The sequence below is a fragment of the Apodemus sylvaticus genome, chromosome 13 (assembly GCF_947179515.1).
Source record: "Apodemus sylvaticus chromosome 13, mApoSyl1.1, whole genome shotgun sequence".
Taxonomy (NCBI): domain Eukaryota; kingdom Metazoa; phylum Chordata; class Mammalia; order Rodentia; family Muridae; genus Apodemus; species Apodemus sylvaticus.
In genome coordinates this window covers 37,363,336-37,377,102 of record NC_067484.1, presented here as the reverse complement: position 1 = coordinate 37,377,102, position 13,767 = coordinate 37,363,336, and the positions used below count along the sequence as shown (strand labels likewise).

Below are 13,767 nucleotides of genomic sequence, written 5' to 3'. Positions count from 1 at the left end.
GTGGAACCAGAAGTTAATTGTGATGTCTATGTATGAGATGAATCACCAAAAGCAACTTGGGGGGAAGGAGTTTACATGGATTTGTACTTCTATATCACTGTTCATCATTGAAAGAAGACAGGACAGGAACCTGGAGAAGGAGCTGAAGTAGAGGTCATGAAGGGGTACTGCTTGCTGGCTTGCTCAGCCTGCTAATTATAGACTCCAGGACCACCAGCCCAAGGATGGCACCACCCACAACGATGTGTGCCCTCCCTAGTCAATTACTAATGAGGAAAATGTCCCACAGGCTTGCGTGCAACCCCATCCTAGGAAAGCATTTTCTTAACCTAGGCAGCTAAGTTGCTTCTGGAGCTACTGTCACTTGCTAAAGCAGTGTTAATACAGCTCTGTTTTTAACAGTTTCCACTTATTAGAATATATTTAGAAGAATGAACACTAATTTAGTTTCAGTTTCATGTTCTTGGAAATGCAGGGTATTCTGAGACTTGATACACTCTCCCCTGAGATTGGACCCCCACCCCTTAATTGGCTAGCACTCTGAAGGGGAGACAAAAGCAGGAAGAGTATGCAATTCCTGCCCAGCTTTCCTGTTTCTGCTGAAGAAACATAAGGAGACCTCAAGCCTAGAGCTCAGCCAAGGACAATTCCTCTCCGGAGCAGTGAGTGCATCCACTGGACACAGGATTTTCTGGTAACTCAGCGTTCAGATCCCATTGCTCCCTATCATCTTCTCTTTCCTAAGGAGTCTGTGGGTAACAAGACATTTGGTGACACAGCCTCAGAGCTGGGATCCTCAGTTTGGAAGCTAGGGGCCTTCGAATAGAGGTAGTGAGAACTTGTTTATAGATGTTCTTCAGATCGACCTAAACGGAATGAACTAAGTATTACTTTAAACTTAACCAGTTTGGGGAGGGGGTGCTTCTTTGTTCTCTAATACCTAAAACAGATAAAAAGGAACCGTTCAGGATGTGTTGTGAATTGTCCGTACAGAGTCTATGAAAACTGTTGTGTCTTGATCCTGTTATTCCTAGCACTGATTTCTTGCCTCTCTCCACCCAGTTCAGCAGATTTACTCTAAACTCCAGTAGAAGCTAGACTGGAGAAAAGATGCACTCTGTGCACTGCTTCTACTGTCTGTCACCTGCCAGGGAGCAAACCTAGGATTTGTTTGCTGATTTTGCTTTAAAATATTTTTACTTATTGTACAAAGATTTCATACATGACTATAATACTTTGATCATCTTCCCCCAGGGTTCCTCTCTTTTCTCACCCATATTCTCTCTGGGACTTTTCCCCTTCCCAATGACTACTATTCTGTTTTCTTGCCTTTTTTGTTTGATACTCCACTGATTTTAGGGTCACTTGCATGTTCTGGGTGTAGAGTTATTTACCGGGTTATGGACAACTTTCTATTTGCTACAGCTATAAAAAGAAAAAATGGCACTCCTTCTCCCCCACCAGCCATTACTCTTATGTTAAGCTACTATCTCCTCAGCTAAGGATAAGGCCTCCCTTCCCCAATCTCATGAATGCTAAAATGTTGATGGGTTAGATCTCATATAAGTCTCGTGCAGCTGCCATGCATCCAGATTCCACATCACATTAGTAAGACATTAAGTCACACCACTGCCGGGGCTCCAGTCCATGGCTCTTCCATGATGTTTCCTCAGCCTGACTATGATAGGGGACTGGGGGTTGATATGGAAGTCCCTCCCTGTTCTCTTTAGGAATGAGCACTTAACAGTCTCTTATTCTCAGCCCTTTGACCAGTTATGAGACTGAGCATTAGAGTCCTACCAATTGCAGAAAAGAAAACAAATGGGACACAAAGAACAGCAACAAACCCCTTGTGTGAGAAAGGCTGAGACCATCACTCACCTCTGGCATAATCAGAAATGTGCAGAAGGCAGCTTGACAACAAGACCATTTACCAACGCAATAGTAATAGATGCTGCGGATATTTTTAACTGGGCAATCCTCTTTAACTTCATGGGGTTTAATACAGAACTGGGGTGCTAATAAAGAAATGCATCCCTCTGCAAGGATTGATATTTCATATCACTGTCATTTGTTGTGCTCAGATGCAGCGCAAAGACATTGAAGACCGTTGTTTCTGTTGTTAATTTTCCTCTTTATCATTTTAGAAATTCTTTGAGAATTCTGTACAATGCATTTTACTTATTTCATCACATTTATTTATTTGCTTATGCATATTGATATACTGGGGCTGGTCACTCACATGGTATAGCATGCATATGAAGGTCAAAAGACAAGTTGTAGAAGTCACTTCTCTCTCCCCACTATGTGAGTCTTTTGACTAGAACTCAGATAACCTAGTTTAGTGACAAGAACTCTCACCTGTTGAGCCATCTTGCTGACCCAAGACAAACTTCAGTGTGTAGTTAGAACAGAGGATGGAGACTAAAAGAAGGGGAATCATTTGTGAAAAGGTCTCCAGCAACTTTTCTCTTCATGACTTGCTTCCTCCCCACAGGATGAATAGAATAGGTCCAGGCTGGTGGTTGCCCTAATAGATATAATTGTAATCATTTTTGTCAGGGTCCAATCAGCTTCTGTAATTGGCCAAATTTATTACCCAATAATTGATTTCAGTAACTATCAGGAAAGCTTAAATCTGCCCCTGCCCCATTAGTTTTATCTAAAGATGATTGAGTATAACATGGATACCTGCCCAGTTTGAGGTACAAAATTCAGAGGGGACTCAGTCATGGAGTCTCATGGAGTCATCCTGATACTTTAGTAGGAATTACCTAGTCAGGAGGCCAGGGGCTGAGCACTTCCCCACCTGAGCATGGTGTGTTATGTCTCCATAAGGCCACTATTTTTCTGAGCATGGGGAGCAGAGTTTTGGCTTTGTCACCACTATTGCTTGGCACTTTGTTGTGTTGCTAACAATAGTGCTGTGGCAGAGGGCCTGTCCTTGTCAGCAGTCACATGTCAGGAGAAAACGCAAATAGTTATATTAAGGAAACATCAAGTTCAGATCATCTTACAAAAAAGGTACACAAGAATTAAGGTATTAAGATATTGAATCATATAACATTAAATAAAAATGTATTCTCTACTAGCCCCGTGAATTGTGGTAAAATCCCATGGTTTTGTAACTCATCACAACCTTTACCTTTAACTTTATGGCTCTGATGAATTTTACTTTAATTAAATTCTAATTGTGTGAGTGAAACCAAGAGCATATCAATCTCTTCAGATAGCCTCATAAATATTAAGCAAGATGAGATTTTTAGATTTGTTTCAGTGATGTGACCTGTGACCTTGGGAATTTTTAAAACCCTTTAGCTATAGGCAACTTAGCCATGGGCTTTTTTAACTTTTACAAAATAACTGTGGCAGATTATACTTGGGGTTTTAGTTTTGTTTCACCCCTCACCCCGGAGCCATCCTTTTAGAAAAAAAAACCCATTTACAAGTTAAAATTCCTTTTCTTCAACATTTTCTTTTAAAATGTATCTGCATACTTATGACCTTTTTAGCACTTTTTCTCCTACTTATTGAATCCTGATTTTATTTTGTAATATTATTAAGCATGGTGATATAAATAAACAACTAAGGTATTTGTTGCCCCAAAGAACTGGCAGATGTGAAATGATTGCTTTATCGTATGGTCATAAGTATAAATTAGACCAATTTTTCAGAACAGACCCCATGAAGCTCTTATCAAAAATGAGACTGTGTCCCCTATTGGAACAGTCAGGGCTCTGGAAAGAAGCAGAAAACAGAGCACATAGAAATCTTAAGCCAGAAGCCACATGGCTCATGTCCTCGGAGGACAAAACAGAATAGATATGTGCATTTAACTTAGAAATCAGATAAGTTTTATTCTAAATCTTTAAAAACTGTAAGAAATGTAAACAATTCTGTAGATATCTTTCTGGGCAGTGTCTGTGCTCAGTTTTATTGGTTATGCTATTGTCCTGTGGCTGGGCAGGCTCAGAGATGAGCCTCCATTGTCTCTGGGTAGGAACTTTATCTTAAACGGAATTAATCATAGTAGTTCTAGTTGCAATCTGTCTCAGGGAAGCAAGGAGCATAATAACATTTAAGATATTATTAATGGGCTGCCTCTGGATGGCTTTTTCTTCAGTCTCTGCTCCAAGGGGTCTGACATGTTGACACTGTTGCTCCCTCCATGGGGCTGCAAACCCCCTCAGCTCCTTTAGGTATTAACCCAATTGGCCAGCATCCCAGGAAAAATACACATTAGCAATTCTGAAGACAGCCTCACTTTTTTTTAATTCTGATATATTCTTTATTTACATTTCAAATGATTTCCCCTTTCCACGATTCCCCCCTCCCCAAAAGTCCCATATTCCTCCCCTCTTCCCTCCCCCTGTTCCCCCATCCACCCCTTCTCACTTCCCTGTTCTGTTATTCCCCTACACTGCTGCACTGAACCTTTCCAGAACCAGGGGCCACTCCTTCCCTCTTCTTGGACATCATTTGATATGTGGATTGTGTCCTGGGTATTCCAAGTTTCTAGGCTAATATCCACTTATCAGTGAGTGCATACCATGAGTGTTCTTTTGAGACTGGATTGCATCACTTAAAATGATATTCTACAGCTCTGTCCATTTGTCTAAGAATTTCAAGAATTCATTGTTTCTAATGGCGGAATAATATATATATATATATATATATATATATATTCCACATTTTTTTAATCCATTCCTCTGTTGAGGGACATCTGGGTTCGTTCCAGCTTCTGGCTATTATAAATAGGGCTGCTATGAACAAAGTGGAACATGTATCCTTATTACATGCTAGGGAATCCTCTGGGTATATGCCCAGGAGTGGTATAGCAGGGTCCTCCAGAAGTGTCATACCCAGTTTTCTGAGGAACCACCAGACTGATTTCCAGAGTAGTAGTACAAGCTTGCAATCCCACCAGCAGTGGAGGAGTGTTCCTCTTCTCCACATCCTCGCCAACACCTGTTGTCTCCTGAGTTTTTAATCTTAGCCATTCTGACTGGTGTGAGGTGAAATCTCAGGGTTGTTTTGATTTGCATTTCCCTAGTGATTAATGATGTTGAACATTTCCTAAGGTGGTTCTCAGCCATCCAAAGTTCTTCAGGTGAAAATTCTTTGTTTAGCTCTGTAACCCATTTTTTAATAGGGTTATTTGGCTCTCTGGCGTCTAACTTCTTGATTTCTTTGTATATATTGGATATTAGCCCTCTGTCAGATATAGGGTTGGTGAAGATCTTTTCCCAATTTGTTGGTTGCAGATTTGTTCTTTTGACGATGTCCTTTGCCTTACAGAAACTTTGTAATTTTATGAGGTCCCATTTGTCAATTCTTGATCTTAGAGCATAAGCTATTGGTGTTCTGTTCAGGAACTTTCCCCCTGTACTGATGTCCTCAAGGGTCTTCCCCAGTTATTTTTCTATTAGTTTCAGTGTGTCTGGCTTTATGTGGAGGTCCTTGATCCACTTGGAGTTGAGCTTAGTACAAGGAGATAAGAATGGATCAATTCCCATTCTTCTGCATGTTGACCTCCAATTGAACCAGCACCATTTGTTGAAAAGGCTATCTTTTTTCCACTGGATGCTTTCAGCGTCTTTGTTGAAGATCAAGTGAACATAGGTGTGTGGGTTCATTTCTGGATCTTCAATCCTATTCCATTGATCCACCTGCCTGTCACTGTATCAATACCATGCTACTACAGAGCAATAGTGTTAAAGACAGTCTCACTTTTTACCAACTCTAAGTTATTTCTTGCCGGGAGCCATTCCCAGCAGAGGTGTTAATTTCTTCTTGGTTCTTCTTGAGGCAGCAGTGGAGGAAAGAACTTCTGCGAGGGGGGGGGGTGCTGTATAATAAAAAGTTTACTTATCCAAGTCTAAGTTACTATGCTAATGTAGCTGACCTGGTTTCTGTGTTCCTCTGAAGGGAGAGACTGCAGTCTCAGGCATTTAACACCTCATCCTAAAACAGCAGGAGATTAAGTAAAGGAGTAGTCACTAGAGCCTTTTCCCTATTGTCCAGATGCCTCTTGCTTGTCAGTCTAGGGGGTAGTTAGGAGCAATAAACATCTATTGAACCAGGAGAAGAGAATAACACTTGCTGAAGGAAAAACTTCTACAGAGGTGAATATGCATAATCTCACATAAATTCATTCATACCTTCAAACATACATATTTCCAGGCAAAGTCAGCTGGGCCAAGATCTCACAATTTCATACTTACACACACACATAAGCATACATTATCACAATTGCATACTTACACACACATCCATACTTACATATGCATATGGAGCAAAAGACCAAGCACTGGTGCAGAAAGAGCTCACTCATTCTGGATGAAAAATAGACTCCAATATTCATTTTATCAAGAAAGAAAAAGCTTCCACCCTTTTAATGCTAAATGAATTAAATCCATGTGTATAAGAAAAAAGCTTTGTTTCTCTTAATAAGACTAAGCCTTTCTTGCCCTTACCATGGGACCTCTTTCTGCACATCCTTGCCAGCATCTGCTGTCACCTGAGTTTTTTATCTCAGCCATTCTGACTGCTGTGAGGTGGAACCTCAGGGTTATTTTGATTTACATTTCCCTGATGACTAAGGAGGTTAAACATTTCTTTAGGTGTTTCTGAGTCCTTGGAGTTTCCTCAGTTGAGAATTTTATGTTTAGCTCTGTTTCCAATTTTTAATAGGGTTATTTGGTTCTCTGCAGTCTAACTTCTTAAGTTCTTCCTACCTATTGGATATTAGCACTCTACCAATATAGGGTTGGTAAATAACTTTTCCCAATTTGTTGGTTGCAGTTTTGTCCTATTGTCCTTTGCCTTACAGAAGCTGTACAATTTTTTGGGGTCCCACTTGTTGATTCTTGATCTTAGAGAATAAGCCATTGGTGTTCTGTTCCAGAAATGTTGCCCTATGCCCATGTGCTCCAGACTTTTCCCCACTTTCCCTTTATTAGATTCAGTATGTCTGGTTTTATATGAAGGTCTTTGATCCACTCGTAATTGAGCTTCATACAGCGAAAGAAGAATGGGTCAATTTGCATTCTTCTACATGTTGACCATCAGTTGAACCAGCACCACTTGTTGAAAATGCTCTTTCTTCCACTGGGTAGTTTTAGCTCCTTTGTCAAAGATCAAGTGACCATAGGCCTGTGGGTTCAAATCTAGGTCTTCAATTCTATTTCATTGGTCTACCTGCCTTTCACTGTCCCAATATCATGCAGTTTTTATCACTATTGTTCTGTAGTTCAGCTTCAGGTCCAGGATGCTGATTTCCCCCAGATGTTCTTATATTGTTGAGAATAGTTTTAGCTGTCCTGGGTTTTTTGTTATTCCAAATGAATTTGAGAATTGCTCTTTCTAACTCTATAAAGAATTGAGATGGAAATTTGATGGGGATTGCATTGAATCTTTATATTGCTTCGGCAAGATGGCCATTTTTACTATACTAATCCTGCCAATTCACAAGCATGGGAGATCTTTCCATTTTCTGAGGTCTTCAATTTCTTCTTCAGAGACTTAAAGTTCTTGTCATACAGATCTTTCACTTGTTTGGTTAGAGTCACACCAAGATACTTTATATTGTTTGTGACTATTATGAATGGTGTTGTTTCCCTAATTTCTTTCTTGGCCTGTTTATCCTTTGAGTATAGGAAGGCAACTAGTTTGTTTGAGTTAATTTTACATCCAGCCACATTGATGACATTGTTTATCAGCTATAGGAGTTCTCTGGTGGAGTTTTTGGGGTCATTTAAGTAGACTATCAAATAATTTGCAAATAGTGGTGTTTTGACTTATTCCTTTCCAATTTGTATATCTTTGACCTCCTTTGTTGTCTAATACTCTGGCTAGAACTTAAAGAACTTAAACTTGCCTATAGTGAATAGGTAAGGAGAGAGAGTGCAGACTTGTATAGTCCCTGGTTTTAGTGGGATTGCTTCAAGTTCTCTCCATTTAGTTTGATGTTGCCTACTGCTTTGCTGTATATTGTTTTTATTATGTTTAGGTATAGATTTGAATACCAGAGTTTTCCAAGACTTTTAACCTGAAGGGATGATAAATTTTGTCAGATGCTTTTTCAGCATCTAATGGAAAAATCATGTGTTTTTTTTTTCTTTGAGATGGTTTATGTAGTGGATTGCATTGATGGATTTCCATATATTGAACCATCCCTGTATCCAGGGGATGAAGCCTACTTGACCTTGGTAAATGATCATTTTCATGTGTTCTTGAATTGAGTTGGCAAAAGTTTTTGGTTTTTTTTGTTTTTGTTTTTGTTTTTGTTTGTTTGTTTGTTTGATTGATTGATTTGCTTTTTTCAAGACAGGGTTTCTCTATATAGTCCTGGCTGTCCTGGAACTCACTCTGTAGACCAGGCTGGCCTCGAATTCAAGAAATCTGCCTGCCTCTGCCTCCCATAGTGCTGGGATTACAGGTGTGAGCCACCACCGCCTGGCTGGCAAAAGTTTTATTGAGTATTCTTGCATCAATATTCATAAGGGAAATTGGTCTGAATATCTCTTTCTTTGTTGGTCATTGTGTGGTTTTAGTATCAGTATAATTGTGGCTTCACAGAACAAATTGGGTACTATTCCTTCTTTTCTAATTTGTGGAATAGTTGGAAGAGTATTGGTATTAAGTCTTCTTTGAAGGTCTGATAGAATTCAGTACTACACCCATGTGGTATTGTTTTTGTTTTGTTTTGTTTTGTTCTGTTCTGTTTTTGGTTGGAAGAATTTTGATGACTACTTCTATTACTTTAGGGGTTATGGAACTGTTTAGATTATTTTTCTGAACCTGATTTAACTTTGGTATTTTGTATTTGTCTTGAAAAATCATCCATTTCATGCAGATTTTCCAGTTGTGTTAAGTATAGTCTTTTGTAATAGGATCTGATGAGTTTTTTAGTTTCCTCAGTTTCTGTTATAGTATCTCCCTTTTCATTGCTGATTTTGTTCATTTGAATACTGACTCTGTACCCTCTAGTTAGTCTGGCTAAGGGTTTATCTATCTTGTTGATTTTCTCAAAGAACCAGCTCCTGGTTTTGTTGATTTGTTGTATAGTTCTTTCTGATTCTCCTTGACTGATTTTAGCTCTGAGTTTGATTTTTTTTTCCTGACATATACTTCTCTTGGGTTTATTTGCTTCTTTTTGTTCTAGAGGTTTAAGGTGTGCTGTCAAGCTGCTAGTGTAACCTCTCTCCAGTTTCTTTTAGGAGGCACCCAGAGCTGTGAGTTTTCCTGTTATCACTACTTTCATTGTGTCCCATAAGTTTGGATATGTTATTTTTCACTAAATTCCAAAAAGTCTTTAATTTCTTTTTTATTTCTTCCTGGACTGTTGTCATTGAGTAGAGTATTGTTCCACGTGTATGTGGGCATTCTGTTGTTTTTGTTGCTATCAAAGACCAGCGATAAAACATAGTGATCTAAAAGGAGGCATGGGATTATGTCAATCTTCTTATATCTGGTGAGGTCTGTTTTGTGAATGATTATATGGTTAGTTTCTGAGAAGGTACCAAGAGGTGCTAAGAAGAAGATATAATCTTTTGATTTAGGATGAAATGGTCTATAGATATCTGTTCAAACCATTTGGTCCGTAACTTTGGTTAGTTTCACTATGTCTCTGTTTTCTATTTCCATGATCTGTCCATTGATGGGAGTGGGGTGTTGAAGTCCTCCATTATTATTGTGTGAGGTACAATGTGTGCTTTGAGCTTTAGTAAAGTTTCTTTTATGAAGATGGGTGCCCTTGCATTTGGAGCATAGATATTCAGATTGAGAGTTCTTCTTCATAGATTTTTCCTTTATTGAATATGAAGTGTCCATCTTTATCATTTTGGATGACTTTGGTTGAAATTTGATTTTATCTTATATTATAATTGGCTACTCCTGCTTGTTTCTTAGTACCATTGGCTTAGAAAATTTGTTTTTCAGCCCTTTATTCTGAGGTAGTGTTTGTCTTTTACACTGAGGTATGTTTACTGTATGCAGCAAAATGATAGGTCCTGTTTATGTATCCAGTCTGTTATTCTATCTTTTTATTGGGGAATTGAGTCCATTGATGTTAAGAAATATTAAGGAAAAGTGTTGCTGCTTCCTGTTACTTTTGATGTTATTTTTTGTTTGTGTGGTTATCTTCTTTTGGGTTTGTTGAAAAGATTACTTTCTTGATTTTTCAATGGTGTAGTTTCCTTCTTTGCATTGGAGTTTTCCATCAATTATCCTTTGTAGTGTTGGATTTGTGGAAAGATACTATGTAAATTTGGTTTTGTCATGAAATATCTTGTTTTCTCCTTCTATGGTAGTTGAGAGTTTTCCTGGGTATAGTATTCTGGTCTGGCATTTGTGTTCTCTTTGGGTCTGTATGAGACCTTCTAGCTTTCATTGTCTCTAGTGAGAAGTCTGGTGTAACCCTGATAGGTCTGCCTTATATGATACTTAACATTTTTCCCTTACTGCTTTTAATATTCATTCTTCCTTTGTGCATTTGGTGTTTTGAACACTATGTGATGGGAGGAATTTCTCTTCTGGTCCAATCTATTTGGAATTCTGTGGGCTTCTTGTGTGCTCATGGGCATCTCTTTCTTTAGGTTAGGGAAGTTTTCCTCTACAATTTTGTTGAAGATATTTACTGGCACTTTAAGTTGGGAATCTTAACTCTCTTCTATACCTATTATTCTTAGGTTTGGTCTTCTCATTGTGTCCTGGATTTTCTGGGTGTTTGGGGTTAGGAGCCTTTTGCATTTTGCATTTTGCATTTTCTTTGGCAATGTATTCTATGGTATCTTCTGCACCTCAGTTTCTCTCTTCTAGCTCTTGTATTCTGTTGATGATGCTTGAATCTATGACTCCTGATCTCTTTCCTAGGGTTTCTATCTCCATTGTTGTCTCCCTTTGTGATTTCTTTATAGTTTCTTTTTCCATTTTTAGATTCTGGATGGTTTTGTTCAATTCCTTCACCTCTTTGGTTCTGTTTTCCTGTAATTATTTAAGGGATTTTCGTGTTTCCTCTTTAATGTCTTCTACCTGTTTACCAGTGTTGTATTTTTTTCTGTCAAAGCAGGAACTCTTTTAATTGTATCAGTCTTTTGTTTATAAAAGGCTGAGAGGAGGTGGTATTTTTTTCTGAGGTGAGATGATGTACAGGGAGGGGAAAGGTGATGGAGGGTATGGGGTAACTGACAGAGCCAACAAAGTTATTCCACATCAGTGTTAGGTAGGCAAAGGCAGAGTTAAGCAGGTCATGCTGAGTCATTCCAGTATGGACGTGACCAAGACAGGTCTTTAAACATGATCAAAGGCTCATCTCCCTCACTAGGCCTCAGTATCTGGCCAAATAAGTCCCAACACCTCTCCCTTTTTTCTTTTTATGAGCAGGTCACATGGCTCCTGTCTTAGGTTTTCTCCCCAGTGGGGATCTTACCCACCTCTGGATTCCATATGCCATGCTTGCTTGGGGGTCTGTTCCATGACCTGTCTTAGGTTGTCTCAGGACATCTGAGATCTTATCTGTCATTGGTCATATGGAGAGCTGTGAAGGGTCACTCATACTCTGGGGGCCATGGAGGCCAGTCTAGGAAGCCGTGGAGGCCAGTCCATAGTGTCTTGAAACTCTCTCCTTCTCTACTCTAAGTCTTCTTCCATTTCCTATAGTTCAATATGTGTCAGATAGAGAGACCCACTGACTGGGGTGTGGAGAGGGCCAGACCCACTCTTGACAGCTGGAAGAGGGTTTGGCTGCATGTTCCCCCAAAATTGAAAAAAGACAAATCTGGATACCACCCAGAGACATAAAATACTTGCCCCAACAGGGGGATGACAATAATAATCACTCCAGGGAAATTCTCAGCCCTGAGAGCCATTCTTCTGCTTCCTCCACAGATTAATCAAGAAAAAAGAACAAAGATTCCCCTCTCAGTGACAATGAAGATCCTCCAAAAGATTGATGGGGGACTCAAAGATCCACTCCAAGAAAACTCTCTTGTATTTGTTTTAGAGAGTTATTTATGTCCTTCTTAAAGTCCTCTATCATCATCGTAAGATGCGATTTTAAATCAGAGTCTTGCTTTTCTAGTGTGTTGGGGTAACCAAGGCTCACTGTGGTAGGAGAACTGGGTTCTGATGATGCCAAGTAGCCTTGGTTTCTGTTGTTTCTGTTGTTGGCCTTGGCTTTCCCCATCTGGATATCTCTGGCGTTAGCTGATCTTGCTGTCTCTAACTGTGGCTTGTCCCTCCTGCAAGCCTCTGTGTCAATACTCCTGGAAGACCAGTTCTCTCAGGGAGGAATCTAGGTATGGAGAGTTGTGGTACAGGGTCAGCTCTGGGGTGCAGACAGAAACCAGAGAGGATCCTGTCCCTAGCTGACCATTGTTTTCTGTGACCTGATGGCTCTGGGAGGTTCCCTCTTGGGCCAGGAATTTGAAGAGATGTGGTGGTCTTACCTGGGCTCACAGGGTTGTCAGCATTCCTGGAAGACCAGCTCTCTCTTGTCAGTATTTGTGTATGTAGCTCTGTAGCACAGGATCAGCTCTGGGCACAGGCAGTAACTCAAAAGTCTCCTGTGCCAGGCAGCACCTTATTTCCTGTGTCCTTAGGGTTCCAGGTGGGTTCTTCTGAGCAGCAGTGGTGACCTGGACTTACAGGCTTGTCTGAACTTCTGGGAAGCAAGCTCTCACATGTGTGATATCATGTTAGGATTTTTTTAAGTCTTCTACGCTGATGATTTTTTTCCATGTCTCTAAGTAAGCTTCGATCTTAAATCTGTTCTTTGAAAGTTTTAACTTTCAGTGGAAGAATATTAGAAAACTTATATCCTAGTATGTAGGCATTACCATAAATGAGATAATTAAATACAAAGTGGTATTGCACTGGGGACTTGGGGTTGGGGCAGGGAATACTAATCAACATGCAAAATCTTCTCTTTACTCAGCTAATATTTAACTTTGGTATTTACAGGACTGATGTGAAAAATCAAATATCTGAATGATCTGAAACGTGAAAAGGAAACCATCCAATCAATATGAAAAAACAAAGTACACCAAACACACACACACACATACCCTGAAAAGATTTACCTTTATGCAGATCTATAGGATGAGAAATTCCACCTCCTTACCATCAGGAAAGATGCCAGGTCTGGGGTTCAAGCAGCATACTGGGGCACAGAAGGAATTGTGGATGCCACTGACAGGCAGACAATGCACAGCAGAGGCTCTGAGATCAGGCCCACATGGCAGAGAGGGAAATCCCTTTTTAGGATCCCAGAGAAAAAGGGGAGCTTCTGGGCCATGTGCCAGATAAAGAGCCTGTAGCATGTGCTCCCACTCAAGCAGTCTATGCAGGTGTGGGGAACAAAAATCGAGAGGTGATTTTAGCGGTAGAGACCTATCATTCCTGAAATTATCACAATTCAACCTAAATGTGGTTGCTTAATGGAATGAAGCGGCTGTGTCTAACACTTTCGGTTGCTAGAAGTTAGGCCTAGAATTGCTTCCAATCTCCTGAGACCACCTGTGAGGCCTTCATAGTCCAATTTCCCTGACCAGCCTCCCATTCCAGATGAAGGGGACTACTGTTAGTCTCCATGGAACCTGTATGGACAAGAATATCTCAATTCTCCTGACCCCAGGCTCAAGATGCAGTCTCAAACTTGAGACAGTGGCTGATCCTCTGTATGCTTCCCTAATCCATCTGGTCTTTCTCCCTGTCATTAGCTGGCTCACACGTCTGGCAACATTGGTAAGATTAGAACAACTTTTG

The 13,767-nt window shown here is 40.0% G+C and overlaps 1 protein-coding gene across 2 annotated transcripts in view; it reads left to right on the top strand.

Moving 5' to 3' along the window:
- The first annotated feature begins 584 nt into the window (after positions 1-584).
- Positions 585-13,767, top strand: part of LOC127664063 (interferon-inducible GTPase 1-like) — a 71,285-nt gene continuing 58,102 nt past the window's right edge. The window contains exon 1 of one of the 2 annotated variants that reach the window (XM_052155948.1): positions 585-694. The gene's annotated coding sequence lies outside the window, so the exon portion shown is untranslated. The remainder of the gene's footprint in view (positions 695-13,767) is intronic. The other variant, XM_052155946.1, reaches the window with a different exon arrangement.